Genomic DNA, 26,622 nt, shown 5'->3' with positions numbered 1-26,622 from the left:
TCAGGAATTACTCCTGGCGGTGTTCGTAGGACCATATGGGATGCTGGGAATCGAATCCGGTTCAGCCGCAAGCAGGGAAAATGCTCTACCCGCTGTGCTAGCACTCTGACCCCAAATTTTTAAGGAAATAGTGCTGGAATAATTTTAAATGTTGGAAGATATCAAACTATAGGGTGAAAGTAGTGATATACACCACCTAATCTTAAGGTACAGGGGAAATCATACCAATTCCTGGTAAAACAAACAAAAACTAATGCTAGAAAAAAAATACAAAAAATGTATTGTTTCAGCCTAAAAAGAATTTTAGTAGTGGCAGGACTGTCTATCCTTAGAAGGACCAGAATATTATGTGGTCTAGCATTGGTACATCATGGGGCAGACACATGTTTTTTGTCACCTGCCTATGATCCATCTGCCTATATTATATGAACTGTGAATGACATGATAAATACCCAAATGGCCCTTGGCAGAAAAAATTTCTCCATCCTTGTTTTGGAGCAATAATGCAACTAACATTTTGTTTCAGAAACAAAACAAAGAAGTGAAAGACATTGAAAACCTATTAAAAGTAATAAATTAAAAGCAACCAAATTAGGATTCGACACTTCTTGAAAGTACTCTTTATAAATAGATATAAATTAAGGACATTTCAGATAATCAAAATATTTTCCCAGAAGATTCAGACAAACAAATCATTAAAGGGAGCTATTTAGATAGAAGCCAATAACCTCTGACAAAGCATGGGAATACATGATGGAATATAAGTCATTTGAAAGAGTAAATATGTTGTTAAATCTAGATGGCAACTATAGAAAACAAGAACATCAACAATTATAATGATTACTGATATTATAAATGTTAATGATAATGTCAGAGTGTGAAATGCAGAGGATTGAAGTGTCCAATAGCTTCAAAGGGTAGACATGGGATTAAAGGAATCAAAGTGTTCTAAATTTATTGTGTTTATTCTAAATAAAAAAAATTTAATTTAAATTACTCGAGATTAAGGTTATATATTTATAAGTTAACCAAAATGTAAAATATTACCTTTTATCAGTTGAAAATAGAGTGATTACAAATTTATTCCAAAGTAAATTAGAAAAGGGCCATGGAAAGTCTAAGACAGAAGAAAACAAACTGTAAATTTTATACTAAAAGGAAAATTTATCTATCTCTCTCTCTCTCTTTGATTTTTGTTTTTTTTTGTATCATACTCTGCAATGCTTAGGGGTTATTCCTGGCTCTGCACTCAGGAATTACCCCTGGCTGTGCTCAGGGAACCATACGGAATGCCAAGGATCTAATCTGGGTCAGCTGCATTCAAAGAGTCTTAACTGATATCTTTCTGACCCCTCACTTAAAAGGTAAATGTGCATCTCTAGCCTTAATAAATATATACAGCCAAATATCTGGGCATTGTTTGTTTTTGAAGCACATCTGACAATGCTCAAGGCATATTCCTTGTTCTGTGCTTGGTGATCATTCCTGGCAGGACTCAGGGGAGCCACATAAGGTGCTGGGAATCAAATGTGGGACAGCTGCATAAAAGGCAAGTGCTTTACCAGCTGCACTATCTCCCTGTCCTATCACTAAATATTCTAATCAGATAAATAATGCTTTCTAAACCATAATAAAATGCAATAGTTTAAAGTATTAAGAAAAAGAATTCGAAATTATGGAGTTAAAAGTTACTGAAGTAACAGAATGTGATAAATACACCTTATAGATACCATATGAAGCAGGCCGTCTACTCATGTCTATATCAGACAATGATAGCTTTAATGTAGAACCAGAGTAGCCACACTGGAGCAAAGTCAATTGTTATTAAGAGTAGAATGAAAAGGATAAACTCGCATATTCATAAAAATAAATTCTATATAGTAATGAAAATTCACCAACTGCTAATATGCACAACACTGTGAGTAATTTTTTATTGCACTGTCACACTGTTGTCCCATTGTTCATTGATTTGCTCGAGCGGGCACCAGTAACTTCTCCATTGTGAGACTTGTTGTTACTGTTTTTGGCATATCAAATACGTCACGGGTAGCTTGCCAGGCTCTGTCGTACGGGTGGGATACTTTCGGTAATTTGCCTGGCTTAATGCAAAAGAATCAAACTTAAGAGAATATATATAGTCTATTTAGATAACAAACTTGGACAAAAATAATGAAAATCAAGCTGATTACATTGGGCATGAAGGAGCTGCTAATGTTTCACTTCCACACTTGATTACATGGGCATGTTGTGATAATTCTTGGAACTCTACATTTATGCACACTTTTAACTTTTCACATTTAAGTCAATACCATGTTGTTTTTCTCCTTTTTTTTTTAATAAAGAAGAGTCTCACAAGATGTGCTCAGGAGATTGGGGGTGACCTAATTGTATGGGAACCTCCACGTCCACACCTGCTGGCCCTCAGCACCTATGGGGTTATGTCCAGTGATGCTCAAGGGACCATGCTTGAACATTCAGAGCTACTATATGTAGAATTTAGTAGCCAGACTCAAGCCTGGGTTAGACTCAAGCTGTATTATCCTAGTTTCTATCTTTCCTTTCCTTCTCCCACTGTTTCCTCCTTTCTTCCTCACACCTTCCTTCTCTATTTGTTCCTTACTTATTTTTTTTTTTTACTTTTGAAGTTGTTGATGTCAGACCAAATAGGGTGGGGTAGTCTTATGCCAGTAACACAATGTATTTGAAGCTCATTACTGCTAATATGCTATTTTCATTTAAACAACTAAACATCCGTGTTTTTTCTTTTCTCATCAGTCAAATAACAGAAAAGAAATGTATTTATTCCTGCTTACAATGCAGGCTATGTATCTGTCTTAAATAAAATAAAGTTTTAAGAGTGGAAAGTGAATAGTGCATCACTATGTTAGTTTATTCTAACCACAAACCTGAAAATTAGTTGTACCTATTTTCCCTTAACTACAATAAGCAAGAATCCTCCAAAATGTGAATTCTACCTACTGTAAGTGTTTGTGGTAATATAATTTCTATCTTTTTTCTTGTTTTACATATCTGGAATAGATTTTTTACAAGGTAAAAGCACTATTAATTCTCTTTATTATTTAAGTCTACTTTTTTTTTTTTTTTGGCTTTTTGGGTCATACCCGGCAATGCTCAGGGCTGACTCCTGGCTCTACACTCAGGAATAACTCCTGGCGGTGCTCGGGGGAACATATGGGATGCTGGGAATCGAATCCAGGTCGGCCGAGTGCAAGGCAAACTCCCTACCACTGTACTATCGCTCCAGCCTCTAAATCTACTTTCAATTTGATTTGCAAAGGATCTTAATTTTACCTCTTTGTACTTGGTCCATAAAATAAAATTAAGATGCCTTCCTGATATTAATATTTCTGATTTTAAATAACATAAAGTCTATAAATGCTTAGCAAACTACCTGGGAACTTCAGTATGCATATAATCATTCATTTATTAGATGATTTTTAATTTTTCAAAATATGAGAGATAATGTATTGTATGATACAGAGCCAGTTGATGGACATTAGCATTGAAATATTAATTTAAACTAAATTAATAAACTGGGGAGCAAGGCAAAGAATGACTGATAGGATCTTCCTAGGAAAAACATGATCAAAGAAACCCTCAATGTAAAAGAGACCATGAGAACAGACTGAAATGCTGGGAAGAAGCTACTCAAGGGATGATCTTACTGGCCCGTTATTTGTGCCAGCTTTTTTGCTACAATGCCAAAGTCAATTAATTGTGATAGACACTATATTGGCCACGAACCTAAAATATTTATCAGCATCTTTAGGGGAATAAACATTTGCTGACACATCAGGATAACCCTGGTTTACTTTACACTTTGTTTTACCCAAGTACCTGTCAAAGGTAAAGACTTGATTTCAGCATGATAAGCTTATAAAATTGATAGTCAGTAAAGTCCTCATTGGAAATTGAATTGTCTAAATGCAGTTAGTCTGAATTGATATGGTTTGTTTACGTTTTTCTTTTTCGTTTTGGGCCACACCTGGAGCTGCTCAGGGCTTACTCCATGTTTTACTCTCAGGGGTCACCCCTGGTGGGTCTCAGAGGACAACAAGGGGTGTCAGTGATTGAACCTGGGCAGACTCACTCTACCTGTTATCCTATGGCTCTGGCCCTGAATTTATAAGCTAAGTAAAGAAAAATTATGTACTGGATTTAAGGGTTTAAAAATGTCAGATATTTATTCATATTTATAATGGTTGTATATTGAAATAACATTCTGGATATAACACATTGTACAAAATATATTCTAAATGTCACCTCTTTGCTTTTCTAATGTGACTGATATTCAATTTTAAGTTATATATGTGTCTCATATTTTGGGACAGCATATTTCTGTTGAACAGTGCTGATTGAGAGAAAGAATAATCAATAATGTCTGAGGTAGAAAAGTACATCTGACTACTATTACTTGGATTTTATTAATAAACCCTGAATTGGCTGTATTGTCAGTAGAATGAGTGAATGAGTCATAGTTTTTTTTCTGAAAATTATGGAGTCACTAAATTTTTCTTTATGTAGTAGCTCTGTGTTAAAAATTATTATTATAAGTGAATATTCACAAAACTAATTTTTGAAAATGTTTAAGTAAAAAATACATGAGTCATCATACATTATAGTACTGCAACTGAGAGATGAAAGGTTTTTGAGTTAGAGAAACTGGGTTTAATCCCAACCCATCAGAAAATGGGGTGAAGAAATGAACAGAAACTTTCTCAAAGAAGAATTCAGATGGCTAAAAGGCACATGAGAAAATGTTCTACATCACTAATCATCAGGGTGATGCAGATCAAAACAACAATGAGATATCATCTCACACAACAAAGACTGGCACACATCCAAAAGAACAAAAGCAATTGGTGCTGGTGTGGATGTGAGGAGAAAGGGACTCTTCTTCACTGCTGGTGGGAATGCCGACTGATTCAGCCCTTTTGGAAAACAGTATGGACGAGTCTCAAAAAATTAGAAATTGAGCTACCATTTGACCCAGCAATACCACTGCTGGATATATATCCCGGAGAGGCAAAAAAGTATAGTCGAAATGACATCTGCACTTGTATGTTCATTGCAGCACTGTTTACAATAGCCAAAATCTGGAAAAAAAAACAAAAGTGCCCAAGAACAGATGACTGGTTAAAGAAACTCTGGTACATCTACACAATGGAATACTATGCAGCTGTTAGGAAAATATGAAGTCATGAAATTTGCATATAAGTAGATCAACATGAAAAGTATGTTAAGTGAAATGCGTCAGAAAGAGGGACAGGTGTAGAAAGATTGCACTCATCTGTGGAATATAAAGTAACAAAATGTGAGACTAACACCCAAGAATAGTAGAGATAAGGTCCAGGAGGTTTGCCCCAGGGCTTGGAAGCTGGCCTCACATGCTCACATTCCCTCACATGGGGGGAAATGGCAACTCAGATAGAGAAGGGAACACCAAGGTTCTAGGAGGACCGGCTCTGGATGGGAGATGCATGCCGAAAGTAGACTATAGACTGAACATGATGGCCATTCAATACCTCTATTGCAATCCAAAACACCCAAAAGGAGAAAGAACAAAAAGGAATGTCCTGCCACAGAGGCGGGGTGGGTGGGGTTGGGGGAATAAGATGGGGGTGGTGGGAGGGATCCTAGAATCAGTGGTGGTGGAGAATGGGTACTGGTGGAGGGATGGATATTTGATCATTGTATGACAAACGCAAAAACAAATATTTGTAAGTATGTAACTGTACCTCATGGTGATTCACTAATACAAAAATAATAAATAGATAAATAATGTGAAACTAAACAATAGCCATTCACCAATAAAAAGGATCAATCAGATAAAAAGAAAAGTAAAGAGAGAGAAACTAGGTTTAAATCCTGACTAGTACATTCTGGTTGAGCACAATTTGGCATATTAATGCTTCTATTCATTATATATGATGGATTCATTATATATGATGGATGTTAGCATGTTCTTGGCTATATTTATTTTGAACAATTTCTGTCAAGTTAGTAGTTCAGGTTTTAAACATATTTAATTCACATAAAGTTTATTTTAATGCATATATATTGATATTCTCTTCATGTAATAATAAATAAATAAATAAATAAATAAAAATTTTGCTTTGTCTAAGAAAGGTTTCCTCATTCTGAGGTCAAATATTGTTCACCACCTTACTTAAAATCTTTCCTTAAACTCTGATGAATCTATTCTTGTTCGTGTTATTAAAGTCTCACTATTTAAACACAAGGTTGACAATTGTGTTAATGTTGTTTCCTAGTTTAGAGTTTAACATGGAGATTAGTAAATATGTGGTTATTTGGGGAGATATAAGGTACTGAAATTAGAACTACAATTTCATCATCACTCAGAAACCTGAAAAACATAAAACATGTTTTGTTTGTTTGTTTGTTTGCTTTTGTTGTTGTTGCTGTTGTTTACAGACATTAAGCAACAGGCAGCACAGCATGATCTCTGAGAGGTAGTAAGAAGATGAAGTAAATCCCACTAATTTCCCTTTTGCTTCTTGGTTGCACTTTCCAGGAAGAACAGAGACAAGCAAAAAATGAAGGTCCCTTTGAATTAAGAAGAAAGATCAGAATTTGAAGATACTAAGACTGGAAAAGGAATATATCTCTATCTCTATCTCTATCTCTACCTGTCTTTATCACTCTGTGTCTCTGTCTCTAACTGTATATGACTTCCTGTTCTCTTATGAAGGAACCAACATAAATTGGATTTATGTTGCCATCCCAAATAACCGAACAGAGCAAGAAAACTCTTCACATATATTCTATCATTAACTGCTCAAGTCTGTAATCCCTGAGAGAAGGGAATTTCATAAAAAGATAAATTGTGATTTTTCAGAGTCATTCCCTCAGGACTTGACTGATTACTGATGAGCATATGTGTGAAATGAAACTCCACAATGCTGGGGAATGAATCAGTGGAAAGCAAACAATTAATGGAGCTCATACAGTGAGAGAAAGTTTGATTTACCTCTGTGTCTAGTTATCTCAGGAAGCATAAAAATTACATAGGTTTATTTGGTATAGGGACTAAATTAACTCACTTCCTCCTTTGGACTGACCAAACTTACTTTATAAGTAAGTTTATTTTATAAAGTAATACTTTATAAAATCATTATACAGACAAAATTAATCCCTGCCAAATTAAATGCATCCAGAAAAATTGCCAACATTCACATAAAAATCTTAACAGTTACATTATAAAATTGACCAAAATTTGCATCCAAAAATATCAGAAATGCAAGAAAACAAGAACTAAAGACTCATTTCATTTATTTTATATTAATTTATTTTATTTCATTTATTCTCTAGGTACCATACCTTTGGAACTATGAAGATTGGGAGGGGGATTCTCCCAGAGATGATTGGTCAAGTGGTGCAGGACTGATGGGATTGTACTATGACCTGGTGGTGCTCAGAGGTTGCTAGAACAATACCTGGTAGTGCTAGTTTTTGAGACATTCAGTTCCAGAGTTCAAACTCAGGGCTTTGTGTATCCTACACATGGATTATACAATTTGAACTATCTCCTTCCCCCCAAGTGCAACATTTTTAATTAAACAAATTATAAAATATCACTACATTAAAAAAATGGAATAATCCTAACACCAGAAATGGGAAAGATTTTTGTTCTCAAGAATATCATAAAATTAAAAGCATGTATCTTAAAAGAAAGTACACCCAACAGTGCACATACTCTAAGATGTAAGTAATATAAACCTGCAAAAGGCAAGGGTAATCTATAAAATCACAGGAAGTATATATAGTTTTTGCATATACTGTGCGGTAAAATGACTGTAAAGGATATGGTGATGGAATTGTTTTGTTTGGATGGGTATGGTAGTTACATGGTTGTATACATCTGCCAGAAACTCGTTGTACTGTATACTTTAAATAAATGCACTTATGTGTGTTTACATTTAAGTTTAGTTAAATAGAAAATGCATCATGCTCTAGTTTATTATAAGGGTGAAGTGGTGGTTACATTAGAATGTATATTCCTTTCAGATGAAATCAGAAATAGGAGAGAACACCCTTAACTTTTTCAAATGAGAAGGAAGAATAAAACCTAAACCTCTATGAATCACAGATACATTCTAGAGTTAACATTTCAAAAGCTAAACTTTCAAAATTGTTAGGATTAAAATAAAACACCCACCATTACTGTTATTTAATGCAATGATGAAGATACTAGCCAGCATTTTAGTAAGTTTGGCAAGAGTGGAGAACAATGCTTAGTGATGGAAAGGAAATTATCCTTGAATTATTTAAAAATAAAACATTTTTGGGTTTGTTTGGGGGTGACAACAGACAGTGCTCAGGGCTTACTCCTGGCTCAGGGATCACTCCTGATGGGGCAACAGAAAACCATGGGGTGGGGGCAAATATGGAACCTAATGAGGCCACAGACAAGGAAGTGCCCTACCTACATACTATTTTTTCAGACCAAAACACTTTTAAATCAGCAGTCCAATTATATTATATAAAGCTCATCACCTTTATAAACAAATATCTACCATTTCTCTATAGCACTTGTTAACAAACTGTTACATGCCGGCAAAGTCTGACCATCATATGTTTTGTGAATAATCTTTTATTGAAGTATATTTAGACTCATTTGTTTATAAATTATTTCTTGTAATAGTTTTAGAGATGAACAGTACAACAAAAACCATCTTGCACATGCCTAAATTATTTTGCTATCTGACCTCTTACACAATACATAGTCTTTCTTAACCTTTGAAAGCAATTTATAAATTGTGATTTACAAAGTTGTTCATAATACAGTTGTTTTGGGCATTCACTGTTCCACCACCAATCTCACCACCCATGTGACCTTCCCGCCACCAATGACCCCAGTTTCCCTCCCACACTAAACAGAATACATTCTGACTCTGGCCATATAAGCAGTAATAATCAAATAAATATATAACAGGAAGATGACATGTAATTTATAATAGTAACAAAGTTGTTCAACATTTATAAATTAACAGAATACTTTTTTCATGAGATAGTTAATACCTTTATTAGAACCTATAAAAAAGATCTATGTAAAATAATATTTCATACTTACAGATGGACACCTATCATAAAAAAACATATAATGTTCTTCAAATTAACTCATAAATTCAAGATAATTCCAAATAAAATTACATAATATTTTTATGATCAAAGAAAGCTCCCATCAAATAAAATTTGTATAGGATAATAAATATGCATAAAGTGAAGATTGTGGGGAAGTAGACTCCCAGATATTTGGATATAACTAAAGCTATTTAATAAAATTAATAAATTTGCTAAAAGATAAATGTAAAAAAAGGAAGAAACTCTGAAAGATATCCATTTATACATAAAATTTGTGATGAATGCAAAATAGCATGCATATAATTTTTACATACATGAAACAATTTGGAAACTGCTTACTAATCAGAAAATAAACCTGTTACTAGTTTAGATTTCATATGAAAGTACAGCTTGATGTAAAGAATTGCTAAATATAAATTATTAATTATCAAACTAATGAATTAAAGGGAGGAAAATTTTCTTTAATTTAGAGTATGGGTGAAGAAAGTTTTCAATAATAATCCCAAAGCAAAAATAATAGTCTAAGAAACTGAATAAATTTTACTACAAGGGATTAATAATTATTATATAATGAATGATGATTTGGTACAGTATACAACATATTTAGATATAATATATACCTACATAGTATAAAATACGTCAAAGAGCAAAAAGACAAGATTTTCTTAAATGTATAAAGATTACATATGTATACTTTACAGAAATGTAAGCCTAAACTGATCCAAGTACCTTTGAAATGTTCATATTGATCAAAGATATATATGTTTATATGTATGATGAACATAAAATAATAGCACATCCTTAGATAAGCAAAATTATTATGTGGAGTATAACATTGGTTTGCCCTTTCTGCCTTGCCATAGGGAGCTTAGGTTTATTGGGTTACTTCCATCACAGTGCTCCAATTCCCCTGTGTTTATTTGTAACCTCTTTCCTTGTGCTCTGCTTCCTGAACCAGCCAATCACCTTTACCTCCTAATCAGATTCTGTTAACTTGTAAACATTGCTTTTCTCTCCTCCTTAAATCCTTTGCATAGTTAATTCAGAGCAATGTCCTTTTTGTTTAGACATGGGAAGTCAGTTAATGCTATGCTTTTGTAACTTGGAAGTTAATTGACTCTGAATAATATTCACTCCTGGGCATCTGTTCTCTTGATTTAAGCCTCAGTTGCCCTTAGTTCTTAGCACCCCAAAAGCAGGGTTATGATGAGGGACTGGATGGACCCAGGGCAATCTGTGAGCTACTCTGGCATTAAAATATGCCAGGCCAAAGTGCCATAATACTTAACTAAGTTAAGAGCATGGTCACGAACAAATTCTGCCATGATCCCAAAAGTAACAACTAGATTAAGACCCTGCTAGGGTTAAGAATGATTAATCTGGCATGAGCACTGTAGTCTGAGATCTATAGTGAGATGTCCCCAGGAGAGCCACTCTACAAAGTCTTACTGTGGCCATACAAAATTACTAAATATTAAGAAGTAGAATTAAGATGAATATTTATGTGACTGTTGGACTAAGGAAAGGAGAAAAAACCCTAAGTGGTATTTCTCACCCTTGAGCTGATCTTCTGTCTGCAGGAGATCAGGAAGGGCTTTCATATGTTGATTGCACTATGGGGCTTGGGTGTGATTGCTATCTCCAATGCTGGGGAGTTTGCAGAGACTAGAAAGAGACCTGGACAGTGGGTCAGAACTTGGAGAGACAAGCGAGGGAGAGAGGAGACAGGAACAAGGGGCTTAGAGAAATTGGAACAGGCATGTTGGGAGAATCGAATAAATGGCAACTGATTACCAACCAGTCTGGCCCTCATTTCTTCCTTTGTCCACCCAATGCATCAGCCGTTCAGGGTGGGGAAGCAGCCTGAGACCACCGAACGCAGGCGGCGAGAGAGAGCCACAGGATTCCCAATCGTCTGGTGAATACACAATTATGTATACATCTGAACTCATAGAAATTATGAAAATAAGCACATTTAAGCATTGCAACAAATTGGCAACTACCTTAAAAATTTGCAGTGCTTTCTAATTTACATGCATCTACACACTTAACTGATAGTAATCTATCTGGAGTATGTGTGCATAATCATTGTATATGTAGTATCATGTCTATGGAGCATATGTTCATCTAGTCCATTCTGAGCACATCTTTCATGACTGTATCTTCATCCTCTTTAAGAGTGTGTTCCTCTTTCTACCTTTGTTATAAAGGAATTTGTGCTAAGAGGCAGAGATTCATTTGACTGCCATGTGTCCATAGTTACTGAGCAGTGTGTATGCATTTCAATGGGACTCATACTTATTTAATAATCTTAGAGAATTATTTTCACAGGTTTATAAGAGAACATATAAGGATATTTGTTATCTAATATTCCAGGGAGTTGAAAGCCATTCAGTTGGAGAATAGTTTAGTAAATACAGAAGACAAGTACTTTAGATTACAATGCTGCAGTTATAAATCTCAGCTAATAGTATCACAGATAAATGTATGCTGATAAAATTGTATCAGAGCGAGAAAATCAGGAACAAAATGATGCTATTTATATAAACTCAAAACATGCATAGAACTCTATGTATGAAAACTCAACATTTATAAGGATATGTCTAAATTCATTAAAATTAGTAGTGGTATACAGGAAGATGAATAGGAATTAGGGTATAGAATGAAGGAGGAAGAGAAAGTGAGAGAAAGGTTGCACATCAAAGTGATGTATACAAATGTCCTTTATTATCAATAAAGAGATGGACCCCCATAAATTTGTGAAAACTGTAGTGTGATAAAAAAAATAAAAGATAACTTTCTGTAGAGACGGAGACCTGTCCTGAGGTGAACAGATCTGAGATATGGTCACCTAACAGGATTAAGACAAAACAGAAATAAGAAAGAAATGCATTGAGTCAGGGGACTAACAGCTTTGTGGACCGAGTCCTAACTCTCCACTGCATTTTCCATGTGTATTGCCTTAAACCAATAAACAGAGAAGAACAAAGGCAAAGGTGGCATTCTATAGGTATTTGCCTACCTATGCATGCTAATCTAAGAGGCTAAACTTTTACCTATCAAAGGGTCTCTGGATTCCAGGACTATATCACTGTATCAGTGTCATCCCCTCCACCCCCTGTTGTTCATAGATTTGCTTGAGCAGATGCCAGTAATGTCTCCATCCATCCCTGTCACATGCTAGTGTAGCCCAATGGTGTATTAGGGGCTCTTTCAGGATCAGGGGAAGGAGGACTGTCATTCTTACTGTTTTCGGCTTGTCAAGTATGCCACGCATAGCTTGTCAGGCTATGCCATGCGGGCAGGATACTCTCGGTACTTTGCCAAGCTCTCTGAGAGGGATGGAGGCTTTTGGGGTAGCCTCTAATCACCTTTATAGGTTTTTCCAGTCTACTGAATGTAGGCTTTTGGTCAACTGTCATGTTGTAACGATTTACACACTGACAAACATGCACCTGCCTGCATCTCTGGGCAGCACCTGGGACATCTGCGGCCTCAGGTTGATCTCCTTGAGGTTGATGGAGTGCACCTGGAGGTTGTTGAGCAGCTGGCAGAGCAGAACCCTATGGAGGAGGGTCTGTGCCAGCTTGAGCACCTGCAACAAGTCCCAGGTCACATGGTGGTTGGTTGACAGCACCCCACAGTGGATGAGCCACTGGGCACACTGATGCCACAGCTTTATGTCCCACAGTGCTGAGACTCGACTAGCCAGGGTGGACAGCGACACTGTGGCCACTGCCGCAGTTTCTCCATGCCCTGCCGACACCATTCTGTTTGAATCTTGCAAAACAGCCGGCGATGTCCATCAGGAATCACGTGTAGAGGTTCAATATGGATCACGCATAGAGTTCCATGCTTGGCTTGCTGAGCCAGGCGTTGTCTAAGGCAAGATGCTGAGCTGGGTTTGGGAGGGTACAAGGATTCTGGCAGCATCGGCACCATTTTGCCTCCAATTTATATTCCAGGACAAATGGGGCAAAAATCTCTATATGGGATTATCTCAAGAATAGTTCCTCTGTGAAAAAGAGCAGAGATAAAACAACTAAGAGGTCCCATCTTGTCTTTCTCCTCAGTCTATTTGACTTAACACTTTGATCCCAACAACTCTCTGTAACTTGCCCAAAGTGAAATACAAAGATAAATGAACGTGAATGTCAAGTTAAATATGTTTATTTTATTTTGGTTTTGAAGGGGTTAGTCTCTCAAGTGGTACTCTGGAAGCTGAGGGCCCCCTTCTGAGGATAGTGAGACAACTCATGTGGTGATTTGGAAGCAGTTCTGCTTGGACCTCATCTAGAATACCAGGGTCAACCTAATGATGTTCCAAGTGCTTCTACGACACACCCATTGGTTTGGGGGATATCTAAGGTTGCAACCAGCAATCTTCAGGATGCATATAGTGTCAGAAATTGAATCAGGGTTGTCCTAATGCCAGGCATGCACCTTAACCCATAAACTTTCTCTCTTCTTTCTGGTCCCAAGTTGAAGATTTTTAGACATTTGCAAGTAGAATATATTGAACATGATGAATGAATATTATGTCCTGAATCTATTTTAGCATATCTTTACCAAAAATTGTGTGAGGTAATTGAGTTGATCCTTACCAAATTATTTTCACTTGTATTTGGTTCATAATGATCTAATAATAATTTCAAATCTGATTTAAATACACATTTCCAAGTTGTAACGACTACACTTTGTAAAGTTATTCTTCCCAGATGGAATTAAATTACTTACCTTGGTAATGGAAAGTCACCAGAAGGATGTAAATAAGTTGTTAACATGGTACTTCATTGCCACAATAATTTAATGCCACTAGCTAGCTTGATGTGTCTGCAATAAATGTTTTATTATTTAGGAAAAATAAACCATACAAGTTACAATGTGCCATGCTCATTCATGCTGTAAATCAACAAAGATCAGCAGACTGAATAGAAAAATGAAAAGCTTATTTAGAAACTGACATAAGCTTTAAGATGAGCAGGGACGGTTGAAGTTAACTGCATTCATTTTTCTTTGCTTGTCATAGTTGCCACTTGAATTTCACTGCTAAAGATAGAAGATAGTTTTGCTTTATGAAATTATATCCACAGAAGCAGTGTTTGCATTTATATAGATATATTCATAATAAAGTAGAATATAAAGAAGCCACACTAAAATAATAGTAGCCCCAAATTTATGAAGTGTGGGATAGAATTTGCTACCCAGACAGATTCAATGAACTCATTCTATGGAGATCAAGTCTCATGCTAGAAATCAATGGCATGATTTTTATACCATGGGACTATATTAGCAATTGCTAGGCAATATTAAGAAATATAATACAGTTTCATATTTGTAAAGCACCTCACAAATTTTCATTATTTGCTTTGTTCCCAGTTTGAAAAGTTCATGAAAATTCCAGGGCAATTATCTACTCAGATAGACACAGTAGTGTCAGCCAGCCATGGTGGCCGAAGGTTAACACTGAACGAAGCTTCATCATCACCAGTAGAACCTGACCTTCATAGAACAAACCTAGAAAGTAACAACGTTGACTGCAGAGCTGATATTGCATGTTGAAACAGTGAAGAGGAAACTCCTAGCTATAGTTACCCTTGTACTAGTTGCCCCTCTACCATACATAGACAGTGTCTTAGATCAAATACTTTTCATGTGAAGAACCATAGAGAAATTATATCCACTTTTTTAGACTTTAGAAAGTGAACTACATAAGTGACCTCTTTTATTTAAAATTTATCTAGTAATTGATGGACTGTAGCGATAGCACAGTGGGTAGGGCGTTTGCCTTGCACATGGCCGACCCAGGTTCCATTCCTCCATCCCTCTCAGCAAGCTACCAAGAGTATCTCGCCCGCACAGCAGAGCCTGGAAAGCTCCCTGTGGCATATTCGATATGCCAAAAACAGTAACAACAAGTCTCACAAAGGTTACTGGTGTCCGCTTAAGCAAATCGATGGGCAACAGGACAGGACGACAGTGCTACAGTGCTAGTAATTGATAACTTGCTACCCTAATAAGGGGTCTTCAAGGATAGATTTGACACAGGTCCTGACCTGAGGTCTAAATTTAAAATAATCTTTTCTTCATCCTCTCTTCATGGAGGGGATTTTCTGTTTCTTCATATTGTTACGGAAGTATAGAGTTGGAACCTACTAGTTATCTATCCCTATTACCTCTTACTGCAGGGGGGATTCTGGTTGTGCTAAGTTGATGCTGGTAGCCTTGTTCCTTACTCCCAGGCCCTCCTCCTGGTTTGTGTGGGTCCTCTAGTGAAGCCCCAGTGAAGACTTAAGGCTACGCTTTCTTTGCGAAGGGTTTGTGCAGCTTCTATTTTTCACTGACAGTTTTTGTAAAGTTAGAATAAGCTAATGGACTATTTGGCATAGAGTGCTTGAGATGCTCTGGGTGTTTTTTAAAGAAATAGGTTATGCAGATTATAATGTAAGAAAAATAAGAACTGTGGCCCTTCCAGTAAGCCACACCCCCGTTTGAGACCACGCCGCCTGAAATACAGGCCACACCCCTAGCAATCTCTTGGGACACTGGGAGTACCTGGTGAGAGTTTGGGTTAGGGAGTGAGCGGAGAGGTGTGTCCACACAGGGTAAGGGGCTGGGGGTTCCTGGGGAGCTGGTTGGAGAGTGTTCTGAGGGCCAGTAGGTGGGGCTCAGGATGATCCGAATACCTGGTGAGAGTTGCGGTGTTAGGGAGCCAGCAGAGAGGCGTGTCCACGCAAACAATATGGACGCTACTCAAAAAATTAGAAATTGAGCTTCCATTTGACCCAGCAATACCACTTCTGGGAATATATCCTGGAGAAGCAAAAAAGTGTATTCGAAATTACATCTGCACTTGTATGTTCATCGCAACACTGTTCACAATAGCCAGAATCTGGAAAAAACCCGAGTGCCCGAGAATAGATGACTGGCTAAAGAAACTTTGGTACATCTATACAATGGAATACTATGCAGCTATTAGAAAAGATGAAGTCATGAACTTTGCATATACGTGGATCAACATGGAAAGTATCATGCTAAGTGAATCACGAATCATGAAATCCCCATTAATCATCGATTTCTCGAGGGGCTCAGTAACCTCTCCATTCGTCCTTTTCCTGAGATCTTATAAGTCTCTCTCGACTTGGCCCTCCCAATGATGTTGCACTGGAGACTCTTTCAGGGTCAGGGGAATGAGATCCAGCTTGTTACTGGATTTAGCATACGAATACACCATGGGAAGCTTGCAAGGCTGTCCCATGTGGGCAGGAAACTCTCAGAAGCCTGCCAGTTTCTCCTAGAGGGAGAGGTAGGCTAAAGATATCACTTCTGAGAGCTTGCTTTTAAGTCTCTGGATGTTGGGCATTGATGGGATTACACACACCTGGGTTCCTCTGCCCGATACCTTCATGAGTGAGGCCTGTCCGAACGTGTGAAGAGGGGCCTTGAGCATGGCTGTAGCTAGGTTCCAGTGGTCTTCGGCTGCCGGGAGCTCTGCTCAGAATGGGGAGGGAAGCTGGAGCCCATCCCGGGGCCCCTCGGGCCAGGCGTGTGGGCAAGAGACTCTCTGCTAAGTGAAATGAGTCAGAAAGAGAGGGACAGACATAGAAAGATTGCACTCATCTGTGGAATATAAAATAACAGAGTAGGAGACTAACATCCAAGAATAGTAGTATATAATACCAGGAGGTTGACTCCATGGCTTGGAAGCTGGCCTCACACGCTGGGGGAAAAGCAGCCCAGATAGAGAAGGGAACACCAAGTAAAATGTGATTGGAGATCCTGAGCGGGAAGGGAGAAGCGTGCTGAAAGTAGACTAGAGACTGTACATGATGGTCACTCAATACCCCTATTGCAAACCACAACACCCAAAAGGAGAGAGAGTACAAAAGGGAACACCCTCTGGGGGGATGGGATTGGGAGGTGGGAGGGATACTAGGTTCATTGGTGGTGGAGAATGGAGGGACGGGCTCTCGAACATTGTATGAGGGAAACACAAAAACAAAAAAGTGTAAATCTGTAACTGTACTCTCACAGTGACTCACTAATTAAAAAATTGAAAAATAATTAAAATAAAATAAAATGTTATCTTAAAAATAAAAAGTAAACTTAAAATATAATGAATTTTATGATTAAGTCACTTTAAAAATATTTAATTTTTTTTTTACTTACAATATGCTCAATCATGTTTTTTGGTGAACATCATTCCAGTTGTTAAATTCACTTAAAATGGAATTCCTAGAATGGGACTATTTAAGTGTTAAGGGTAAGATAACTCGATGGCAGATAACTACCAGTGGTGACAAACATGTGGTGAGTTTGCATGAGGCTTACCTTGTGAAAACACAGGAAATGACCACTGAAGTTATGGCAAAGTCTGAGAAGCTATCAAATAAACTCAGGTTAAGCTGAACGCCGAAGCAGGACTGAAACTACATTTGGGGAGAGTGGGCATATTTTTTACACATGGGGAAGTGCACAGTTATTAGAAGCATAGTTCAATCAGGTTGGTATTATATATATATTTACTTATGTATATATCCATCTAATTCATACTCCCTAACAAAATATAAAACATTTACTTCACTCTAGGAAGTTTTCTGTACCTTGTTTCAAATATAATCACCCCCTATCAGAGATAAACAATACTTTGCATTCCATCACAAATAAATACTTTTGACGTCTTTGAATATTATCTAAATGGAGTCACACATTATGTGCATGTTTATGCCCAACTTCTTTCATTAAACTCTATTTTTTTGATATGTCATAATCTGTTTACTCTTTATTCAATAGACAGATGCTTGAATTAATTCCAGTTTGTAGTTATGAATCCAACTACTATGAACATTCTTTGAGGATATGTGCTTTTGTTTCTCTCGGATATATAGAAGTTCAATGGACAAGCAAATAAAACTTTAACTCTGTCAACTATCCCTAAGTGGGTGTACTGGTTTATGTCCCCACTAGAAATGCACAAATGTTCTTCTGGCTTTATATCCTCACCAACATTTAATGATGTCAGTGAAAGTTACATATTTGTTTTCGTAATACTCAACAGTGCTCAGGACTTTCTCCTGGCTTTGTGCTCACGGTGAACTCCTGGTGGAGGACCATCTGGGATACTGGGGAAAAAGCCCAGACCAGCAACATGAATGGTAAGCACTCTACTTGGTAGACTACAGCTCCAGACATAAAGCTATACATTTTAATTAAAAATCAACTTAAGACAAAAATCATTCAAGGTTTAATTTATTCACATTATATTGATAAGCGTCAAAGCATTAGTAGAAGCTGTTATTATGGAAGCAAGTCCTACAGAATTAGCATTCATCATACTGAAAATAAATTGTATTGCCTTTGTTTGATAAACTAGTGACTTTTCCCATTACCTCCATAAAATATGAATTATATTTGTTTGCTAATATAAATACCAATTTTTTAATGTTTAAATACATATGTATTTATAAAAATAGTCTAGAAAAAGATCCAAGTCAAATATTTGTAGTACTAATGTCTTAAATCTTGCAAGAATTCAGGAGATACCAAAAAACTAAGATATTAAAATTTCTATGTGTAAAGAATTGTTAAAAATATATCCTTTCTAGACTCTTGTTAGAAACCAGTAATTTCATTTTAGAAATTGGGAATTATATTTTAAAAAGGGAAAGAGAGGGAAATAGAGAAAAGTAAAAATTTGTCTGGATTCATGGAACTCTAGAAATTCTATGGAACAACAAAAGTTCTATGTCATTGAAAATTATTATGGCATATTTAAGGTATATGTGCATAAATTTTGTCATACTTTAGTTATAATAAACAGGATTACATTATTACTTCATATGATTTTCATCTTAACTGGGGTAGTCCAAAGTGGATGAAGTTGTTGGTGCTAATTAATAATAAAAGCATTGCTTCTTATCTCTAATAAGAGATCTAATATCCTGCCACAACTGTTTTATGAAAAAAAAACTGGAAACCTAAAATACAAAAGAGAACATTCCCAGGTAAGATCCATGAACCATGATAATCCCTGTCCCTCTGCATTTCAGCACATCCTCCCAAGATGACTCAATGTGCAAGCCACCCCAGTTTAATCTGAAATTAACCTCCACTATGTCATTTCCTGTTTGGCATCATCTTTGAGTGGTGTCATTGTTACTCAGTGATTTGGTTCACTAGTTCACAATGTTCATTTGAACAAGTTACCACTAATGTGTCTGTGCTTCAGTATCCTCAACTGTGAAGGAGAAATGAACCTGTTAACACCAAGCTTCCCTGAGGTGCTGTGATGGACAGCCAATGCAATTATTGTGGAGCATTTTACCTAATGTAAAAAAGGAGTTTTTAAAAGAAAGTGATATGACTTCCTTGGCATTACATAATGGTTCAGAGAGTCCTGGTTACTGCTTTATGAAAACATTTATTTAGAAAATGCTTTATAACCTTAAGAAACCAGTGTTTGGGGCTGGAGTGATAGCACAGCGGGTAGGGCGTTTGCCTTGCACGCGGCCAACCCGGGTTCGAATCCCAGCATTCCATATGGTCCCCTGAGCACCGCCAGGGGTAATTCCTGAGTGCAGAGCCAGGAGTAACCCCTGTGCATAGCCAGGTGTGACCCAAAAAGCAAAAAAAAAAAAAAAAGAAAAAAAAGAAACCAGTGTTTTACAGCGTAAAATATTAAGACTATTTTTATTACTTTTTGTCATAAATTATTATAGCTATAATTACCATTGGAAAAGTAGGAAAGTCCACAAATGTAGCCAGGATAGGGACTTCATGTGCATTAAAGATTGCCACTTTGCTGTTTTTTTTTCATACTTTATTTAAACATTATGGTTTACAAAGTTGTCTGTGATTTGTTACAGTTATTCAATATTCCAGTTCTAATCCCACTACCACTATAATCTTCTCTCCACTATTGCATACAATCTTGTTATGACTCTCCCATTTGTTCAAACATCCTGAAATCTCTCCAAGTTCTTATGGTAAATGTGGGAATAATAGCTAGACTTTTCTTAACCACAAAATAATAAAAGACAATTAAGTGAAAGCTATGAATTTTATTTCAACTTAAGATGTTAGATAGCCTTGTTGGTCTAATAATCCTAATAAAACAGTATAAAATGCTTATTATCAAAAGTATAATAATGTTTTGATTTACTAGAAACAAATAAAACTGAATACTAAATTAACTAGATTCCATCAAGTCTTTCAGAACTGAAGAATAACATTGTTTTAAAAGTAATAGGAAGGGGCTTTCTACAATGGTACTAATTTATTTACCTTGCACATGGCCAACCTGGGATCCATCCTCAGCTCCTGTATGGTACCTTGATCCCCACGAGGAGTAATTCTTGAGCACAGACCAGAAGTAACTCCTGAGCAAAGCCAGGTATGGCCTTAACAACAACAACAAAAAGTAGTGCTAAGAAGTTAAGAAAAAGTTAGCAATGTGCTTTATGACATCAGGTAGCTATAAAAACAATCAATATCTATAACCAGTTATCTATGAGACACTTGTTTGGAGGGAACAGATTTTATAAAACCAAATTATTTGGCCTGCAGGTCTAGCATTGTTCAGGCTGAATCTGATAAACACTTCAGTTCCTCCATCTCTCTTCTGAGACTATGAAGTATTCCCAGTCCCAGGCAATCTCTATATATGTCTCGTATACTGCTTTCTACCACTTTCTTCAGCCTTGTGTACCTTTCATCCAGTCTTTCACACTAATAGTAAGGTAAAATTGAAGGAGATTTCCTTGTAGCTCACAAGAGCAATCTGAGTAGAGTTCTGTCCTTGCTTATGAGGTAACCCACTAATCTAACTTACTCTTGTGTTCATCAATTTTTATTTCTCAACCTTCAGATCTTCACCTCATAAGGACTACTGGATTCTGATCAGGCTCCCTCATTCTATATAATGGCTACAATCAGTACAGTTATGGAGCTCACTTGTTTATTTTCTCTGAGGATCACAGTCCCATGTTACTTTTTTAAATTGTTGTTTTGGCCACGCAACTTACTCTTGGCTCTGTGCTGAGTGATCCCTACTGGTGGTAATTTGGGACCTTATGGGGTGCCAAGGATTGAACCCATAAGGTATATTCAAGAAAGGGGCATATACTCACTCTACTATCTTTTGAGACACTATATATTTTTATTTATTAATGACATCAGTTTATTATAGCTAACTGATAACATAAAACACATTTTTACTTATTACCTAAAGCGTTGCTATTTAGAGTGAGAGCATAATTCCTTTTTACATCATACTTTATGACAAAAGTTCATGTGTAAATCTTTAACTACAATTGGGTGGAGAAATAAATTGAATAATAAAGATATTACATTGATGAATTAAATGTTTACTGATAAATATTCAATAGTAATAATAATACTGAGTGCTGAGCAATTTGTAGGGAGAGGTGTTTCAAAAGCATTTGATACTTTGTACTACCAGAGATGCAAATATAATTAAAAATAAATCACCTTTTCTAAAGCACTAACTGCTTGTTGACTTGAAAAATACATTATTGGTTTTACTATAAGAAAGTTGAGTCTGTTAAGAATACAACATTCTAAACAAAACCAAAAACTGACAATAGGTTAATAATAAAAAAGTGGTAGAGTAAGACAAGAAAGCGCTCTATTAGGGTCAGAGTGATAGTACAGCTTATAGAATATTTACCTTACATCTGGTTGATCTGGATTTGCTCTGCAAGACCCCATGTGGTCCCCCAAGCCTACCAGGTGTGACCCTTGAGTTCAGAACTAGGAGTAAGCCCTGAGGACCACTGTATGTGTGTGTTTGTAAAAATGAAAAAGTAATCCTTACCTACATATGCAGAGATGCAAGTGGTACTTTTCTAGAGGAAAATATATTACCACACATTATACTCTTGAGTGCTACTGCTATTGACATTTAAAGAATACTGTACAAATATTAATGAAGTCTATGCTTAGAAAAATAAGCATTAACATTTTCCCCAAAGTATTTTCCAATTAAAAATCAATACATTTTAAACAAGGACATCATCGCTTAAACACACACAAGCACATGTTTTGTTTAAGAAAAAACTGACACATGTAACAATCAAAAGGCAGGTTGCCTTCAAAGAGTGATTCATGACACTGGAGAATGTATAATTGTTGTATTCGGTTTTCTGGATGGTAAAATAACAATGACATCCATTAGAGACTAGAATGCTAACAACTCAGTCAGGGAGGCAGTATGTATTTTATAGGTCATCTGGGTTCCATTTGGATCTACAGGTTGCTATTCCTTCACCATACTTGAAAGCATTTAATGGATTATTATAAAAATAAAAAGATGGTATACAATAATGGTTTAAATTGAAGCTGTGTGTGTATATCACCACTGTGCAATTCCTAAATGAGAGCTTCATTTTAAAAATCCTCACATGGCATGCTTAAAACTTTGCCAGCACATGAAGGAATCAAAACAATGAATCCAGCAGCAGGAAGGGACACAGAGTGCTGAGAAGTGGTGGGTTTTGTTCCTCTTTTTCTTTCTCTTCTGTGGAACCCATGACTGAAAATAGTAGAAAGTCCATCAGAAAAAAAAATTGTAGTTATTAACCAATCTCAGATTGGCAGTGATTTGACAGTGATTTAGAAGACATGTAATTTATAAAAATAGGATAACTATGAAGTTTAAAGCCACCAAAAAAACTAAACTGGGAGAAGAGATTTTGAAATAATTGCGGATGAAAATCAAATCAAACAGCAACTCATCTAGAAAATATCTCCTCCTTTCTGAAATTGAGATAAGCTGCAGGGTGGAGACTCTTTTCCACATTGTTAACCATGAGTGTGAAAGCTTATTTTTTGCTTTTAATGAGTAGCACTTTAGAAATGTAATAGAAAATAATTTTATGGATTATCCCAAGGAAAAACCACATCTCAATTATTTAGGCATCTCCAACCATTTTAGTACAGGGCAGACAAGATGTACATATAGATTTAGCTAATTTCTGTTTGAATAATGTGCTATGGAATTTAAATAAGCAAGGACAATGAAAGTAAAGAAAGCAAAGCAAGAATGGTAAAATATTGTGTGGTATAAGAACATTCAGCTTGTGTGGTATAAGTTCTAATATCAGGATCTTTTCAGGTTAGTCTTTATTTTTTTTAAATCCAAGGGGATTGGTTTTTCTAAAAACCAGACTAATTTGTTTATCTTTTAAAATGGAATATGAGACATAGCCAGAAGACTGCAGAATAGTTAGTAATTTACTTATTTCACATGTGAGTTGGGCTCCACATGTGAATATGCATTCTTTTAAAATATGCATTCTGCTAAACTGTGGTGCTGGCACTTAGCAATTATGTGTTAGTAATTTATTGCTTAAGAATGTGCACTGGTAAAGGGAGGGGTGTTTTATCATTGTATGATTGAACTCAAACATGAAAGCTTGTAACTGTATTTCACTGTGATTCAATTAAAAAAAAAAAAAGAATATATCATCCCAACTGCTGCCACACTGGAGGTCGCTTTCTGGACTGCCCAGATGCTTCGCAGTCTGCATTTAAACACATGATAAACACTTCCTACCCATTTTCCATCATTGACGCACCATGTTTAATGGGGTTCAAATATGGTGCGAACCATTGGAACACCTATAATGGCAATTGGAGGCTGCCCTAAAAGCCTCCATCCCTCTTGGAGAGCCTGGCAAGCTACCTGTGGCATATTCAATATGCCAAAAACAGTAACAACAATGGGCCTCATTCCCCTGACCCTGGAAGAACCCCCAATATGATAGCGTTAAGAAGGACGGACAAGTTGAGGCTGATAAAATCTCAGGGTTGAACTAGGCTGCTGTTGCACGCCGCTTCGACCAGCAAAGAAACACGCAACCCGGAGATTCTTCTTACAGCAATTTATTCAGGAACCTTCCCGTGCATGGGGAAGAAGAGGAACCTCTAGCTAGACAGCTTCCCCTCTTTTTATCCCTCTGGCTGCTGGTCATGCCCAAGTGTCTGCAGCTGATAGGCTAGTTACACCCCGTGGGCGTGGCAGGACATCCTGTTTCCTTATTAGGAGTTGTTTATGAAGCACAGATGCAACAACAGGAAACAGGCGCCATCTGTGAGGCGCGGTCCCGTGGAGGCTCTCCACAGCTCCCCCTTTCTGTTTTAGAACAGCAAGTCTGCTTATCGACCTCGGCCCCCTTGGCCTTACCCGTCATTGGGAGCCCTCTCTCTTGTAGGTCCCTGTCTTAGGTTGGTCCAAGGGTCAGGTGGAGTATGATGCACCCTTTCAAACTCCTCAACTACAGGAGGTCCCCTGCAGTTAAGGGCTCTCAGCTGCATAATACTTTTTGCTACATCCGGCTAGACTTGATTGTTCGAAGCGAGCTTATTGTTTCAGAGATGCAAGCCAAAGCTGCGGGGATTGCTGTGCTTCCAGGGCAGCGAATGCCTGTAAATACAATGCCTTTGTATGTAGTTGTTCTTGCCGCATTCTGCACAGACACCAGGCAAAAACCAGAGCAGCGGGAAGCAGTAAGGATAGAACTGCTCCCACCCCGCCCACTCTTTGAAGAAATGGAGGGGAGGACATGCGCCTGCCCTGTAGAGTTGCCTTGTGGGGTGCGTGAGTGAGAGGGTAATATTTTTGATGCATAAAATCAGGCAAAGTGCAGGGAAGGTCTAATTTACACAGTGAAGAGAAGAAAGTAGGTAAAGAAGGGGATAGTCTATGGACAGGCGTCAAAACAGGCCATGTTGTAGCAATGGCCCAGAAAGCTGCTTCTTCAGCTCGTATCGTCACAGGAATCAGGCTGAGCAGGAGCACCAGTTTCCACATCTTGGTCTACTGGAGGCGCAGTCTTCCATGTCAGGCGTTCAGGAATCCACACTGGTTCTGCCCTGTCCTGCGGAAAAACACAGAACCCCTGGACCAGGTTAACACGGGGTCCAGGCCGTGCCGTTCACCAGAAAGGATATCCTTCCATTTAACATATCCTTGGCACACAGGGATCTTTGAAGAATGCCTGTCTGCTGGGGAAGTGCTATTATCATCAAGAATCAAAAAATTTGGAGTAAGAAGGGCAATAGAGGTTCTTTCTCGAGGGGGCCGTCCCAGGCCAACTCCCCCTTTTTGTTTTATCAAGCATGCTTTAAGGGTGGAATGGGCACGCTCAACAATGCCCTGTCCTTGTGGGTTATACGGGAGGCCATGAGATAAAGAGACTCCTATCTGGGCACAAAATGCGGTGAATTGTGCAGAGGTGTATGCCGGACCATTATCTGTTTTCAGTTAGGCTGGGATGCCCCAGGCTGCCCATGCTTCAAGGCAATGAGAGATAACATTTGTGGAACGCTCTCCAGGAAGGGGAGTGAGGAGAGTGGCATGAATAATACCGGAGCATGTGTCCACGGATACATGGAGATATTTGAGCCTGCCAAATTCCGAGAAATGTGTAACATCCATTTGCCAAATGCGTAAAGGCACAAGACCATGAGGGTTTATGCCCATGGAGGGGGCAGGAAGAAAAGGGACACAGTGTGGACAATGTAAAATAATTGCCCGAGCTTCGGCTCGAGGGATTTGAAATCTATGTTGAAGGGTCCGAGAAGAAACATGGAAGCGGTCATGAAAATTTTTTGCTAATTATAGAGGGGACTGAATAATAAAACAAGATGGTCTAGTGAGTGCATCAACACAAGCATTGCCTTCTGCTAAGGGACCCGGAAGGTCTGTGTGAGAGCGGATATGTGTGACAAAAAATGGTTTTGCACGGGTCCAAAGAATTTGCTGTAAAGCAGATAACAAGGAGGCTATCGAACTGGAGGCCTTTATAGATCCTGCCACCTCGAGTGAGCAAAGAGCATTTACAACGTATCGTGAATCAGAGATCAAATTGAAAGCAAAGGGGCAGTGTTCAAACACTGTCAAGACAATGCGAAGTTCCACAACTTGAGGGGACGTAGTTGGAAATTGCATACAAATGGGATCCTGACCCTCTATCATATAAGCCCCCCAGCCTGTACTGGATCCATCAGTGTAGATGTTCGGAACATCCCGAAGGGGTACATAAGAGGTGACTTTGGGGAAAATTACCGGATAGGTTTTAAAGAAGGTCATTAGTGGATGTTTGGGATAATGATTATCAATAATATTGGGAAAAGAAAATCGGAGAATACCCCAATCGTCATGTAAGTTACACAAAGAAACTATTTGAGTGGAATTATAGGGGGTTATAAGAGTATCTGGAAGTTTTCCAAAATGTTGCAAGCAGTCCGGAATACCAATCATAGCCAAACGGGCTACAGCTGCAGGGTATCGCTCCACGGCTTTCGCCGGAGAGACCCTAGGATGAATCCACAGAAGGGGTCCCTCCTGCCATAGGACTGCAGTAGGCTGCCCGTATGTTGGGAGCACACAAAGTAAAATGGGAAACTCAGGCTGCACGCGTGTATTGCTGGCAGCGGTAAGAGCTTGCTCAATTTTGCAAATTCCATTAGGAA

The sequence above is a fragment of the Sorex araneus genome, chromosome 8 (assembly GCF_027595985.1).
Source record: "Sorex araneus isolate mSorAra2 chromosome 8, mSorAra2.pri, whole genome shotgun sequence".
NCBI classification, from domain to species: domain Eukaryota; kingdom Metazoa; phylum Chordata; class Mammalia; order Eulipotyphla; family Soricidae; genus Sorex; species Sorex araneus.
The sequence above is the reverse complement of the archived record's forward strand: the minus strand, read 5'-3'. Positions refer to the sequence as shown.